Source organism: Littorina saxatilis, linkage group LG1, assembly GCF_037325665.1.
Source record: "Littorina saxatilis isolate snail1 linkage group LG1, US_GU_Lsax_2.0, whole genome shotgun sequence".
In the NCBI taxonomy this organism is placed as follows: domain Eukaryota; kingdom Metazoa; phylum Mollusca; class Gastropoda; order Littorinimorpha; family Littorinidae; genus Littorina; species Littorina saxatilis.
In genome coordinates this window covers 12,345,046-12,348,729 of record NC_090245.1, presented here as the reverse complement: position 1 = coordinate 12,348,729, position 3,684 = coordinate 12,345,046, and positions in this window count along the sequence as shown.

The following is a 3,684-nucleotide window of genomic DNA, read 5'->3' as shown; positions in this document are numbered from 1 at the left end:
GTAGAATGCGATGCTCTTGTCGCTCGTTTTGTTCTTCCGGCGCTTCTTGCGTTGCTCTCCACAGCGGGCTGCGTGAATTGCCATGTCTGTGTGCGCTTGTTCTCCTTTCAGGAATTTGAGAAAGTCCCAGAGATTGGGATGATCTTTGCCAATAATAGACTGGACTCGGCGATGCTAGCCTTCTAGTGCATTTGTGTTTCTTGGTTCATGTTCAATCGTCCTTTCATGAACGCACCACATGGCTGGGTTGAACACAGGGTTTCTCCAAACGAGGCGAAGTGCCGCTTACCTGAACCTTTCCTGATAAACAGTCAATCCCGGGCCAAATCAAAATAATAACATTGACAAATCTAAACCCCGACACGATCTTCCCCCTTCTTTTCTCTCTCTCTCTCTCTCTCTCTCTCTCTCTCTCTCTCTCTCTCTCTCTCTCTCTCTCTCTCTCTCTCTCTCTCTCTCTCTCTTTTGCAGACAGATTTTAAAATAACACAGACAGGCAAAATAACACCGAGAACGACATTCGAGCTTTTATCGCGTCGACCTTTTGTCGCGTCGAGCATTTGTCCATTCGAGCATTTGTCGTTCGAGCATATGTCGCGTCGAGCTTTTGTCGCGTCGAGCATTTGTCCATTCGAGCATTTGTCGTTCGAGCATATGTCGCGTCGAGCTTTTGTCGCGTCGAGCATTTGTCCATTCGAGCATCTGTGGTTCGAGCATATGTCGCGTCGAGCTTTTGTCGCGTCGAGCATTTGTCCATTCGAGCATTTGTCGTTCGAGCATATGTCGCGTCGAGCTTTTGTCGCGTCGAGCATTTGTCCATTCGAGCATTTGTCGTTCGAGATTTTGGCGTTCGAGCTTTTGTCGTTCGAGCTTATGTCGGACACCGCACACACACACACCACGACCCTCGTCTCGATTCCCCCTCTATGTTAAAACATTTAGTCAAACCTTGACTAAATGTAAAAACAAGTCGCGTAAGGCGAAATACAACATTTAGTCAAGTAGCTGTCGAACTCACAGAATGAAACTAAACGCAATGCAACGCAGCAAGACCGTATACTCGTAACATCGTCAGTCCACCGCTCACGGCAAAGGCAGTGAAATTGACAAGAAGAGCGGGGTAGTAGTTGCGCTGAGAACGATAGCACGCTTTTCTGTACCTCTCTTCGTTTTAACTTTCTGAGCGTGTTTTTAATCCAAACATATCATATCTATATGTTTTTGGAATCAGGAACCGACAAGGAATAAGATGAAAGTGTTTTTAAATTGATTTCGACAATTTAATTTTGATAATAATGTTTATATATTTAATTTTCAGAGCTTGTTTTTAATCCAAATATAACATATTTATATGTTTTTTGAATCAGCAAATGATGGAGAATAAGATGAACGTAAATTTGGATCGTTTTATAAAAGAAATATTTTTTTTACAATTTTCAGATTTTTAATGACCAAAGTCATCAATTAATTTTTAAGCCACCACGCTGAAATGCAATACCGAAGTCCGGGCTTCGTCGAACAATACTTGACCAAAATTTCAACCAATTTGGTTGAAAAATGAGGGCGTGACAGTGCCACCTCAACTTTCACGAAAAGCCGGATATGACGTCATCAAAGACATTTATCAAAAAAATTAACAAAACGTATGGGGATATCATACCCAGGAACTTTCATGTCAAATTTCATGAAGATCGGCCCAGTAGTTCGGTCTGAATCGCTCTACACGCACGCACACACACACACACACACACACACACACACACACACACACACACACACACACACATACACACACACATACACCACGACCCTCGTCTCGATTCCCCCCTCGATGTTAAAACATTTAGTCATAACTTGACTAAATGTAACAAGAGTGTGGCGGCTCAACTTCAGTCAGTCCATCGCGGCTCATCACAGTAGTACATGTATTGTGCAGAATAGCTGAAAGTTTTGAGAGTAACGCCCAGTGAATGCTCAGGGGTGCTGTTTCAGCAAGTTGATTTGTAAGGGGGCTTTCGGCTAGACCGTGTAGTAAAGCTGAATTCAACTAATCGTACTCAGAGCGTTGGCACCGTTTAGCCGGCCGGACACTGAGCCGGATCATTCATTCAACCGGTGACGTCCCTTGCAGCGCGGCCAAAACTAGGAAGGCAGAAGAAATGGTAGACCATATGCAGCAACACGTACAAAAGGGGGGAAAACAAGAGATGGAAACTGATGAAGGCAGGAATCGAACTGAATTGAAGACACAAGCAATCGACACAGCCATCCGCGTCGAACGCTGAAGAAGAAGAAGAAGAAGACACAAGCATTGTTCTGGTAGTGAACCCTCCAGCTCATGGTTGGTAAAGGCAATCGTTGTTGTTGCGGATACCGAGACATGAGAACATCAGTCCCGGCGAACACTTGAAATGCAAAACAAAGAGGTTCGCGGCAGTAAAATGGACACTAAATTGACATGGGAGGCAATAACACTGTCTGCTTTTCCCAACTTGACGAAACTTAGTTATGCGGTTTGTCAGTTCGCATCTCCCGCCACAAAATGTAATGATTAACATTTCCCGTGATCACGTTTTGGGGCTCAAGACTGTGTGCGGTATTACTGGCCGTATAAAATTTCATCTCACACGGCATCACTGCAGAGCGCCTAGAACTGTACCCGGCACGGAATATGCGCGATATAAGCCTCATTGATTGATTGATAAAAATGACCCACATACAATTTTCCCACATAATCAAACACAATGTCTTGACGTGGGCCTACTCCTGATCGAGGGCCACGCTTACCTAACCGGAGAATGCAAAACATTAATTCGTAAAATAATTGCAGTTTTTGACTCCGTGCATGAAAGTCAATCAAACGTGGTATTTTTTCAAACGCGGATAGCCGCCTGAGATAAGGCAAGTTGTTCAGTTGTTCTTAGACCACAATTAGCTTCAGTCACTCAAGAATTTTTCCAAAGGATTATTAGGGGTAAAAATTGTATCACTCAGTTTAAAACAAGTTGTTTTGACCAATGTTTTGACAATTTTGCTCCCCTCACTCGACCCCCACCCCCCCGCCCCCCCCCCCCCCCCCCCGCTAATCAGTAGCGTATATAATTGTCGAACTTCAAGTGTTTAGTAAGTTATGTAAAGGTTTATTTAAATTATTCATTCTCAGATTCAGCCAATTGCACAGTATGTTGCTGAGTATAGCGGGGTCAGACTTGAGAAAGCTGAATTCCAGTGTGAAATAGTTAATTTGTTTGCTCTAAAAATACTGAATTTCTATAATGCAATAAGCTGTGTCAAATATTGGTTGAAATTGTCAGAATTGAGTAACACTGATCATTTTTCGTTCGGCGAATGCTGCATGGCAGTATCTGTTTAGAATATGAAATTAGTGCCATTTTCTGCCCCATCGTCAGTAGGCCCCTATGTGTCTCTTCCGAAAGTCACTGAACTTGACACGCCTTTCAGTCATATGAATGTGAGGGCCCTTACCGCTGGAGCATAATATCCCTTTTAAAACTTAACTAATTCAAATTTTATTTACTCGGATTGAAACCGTTTACGCGCTGAGATAGACAAAAAAAGAGATAACAGGCAGCTTCAGGACTGAGCACCTTGCTCTCAAGTCGTCAGCACACACCTGACATTTCCACCTGTCACATGATCGGCGGAACTGACGTTCAGCGCCAT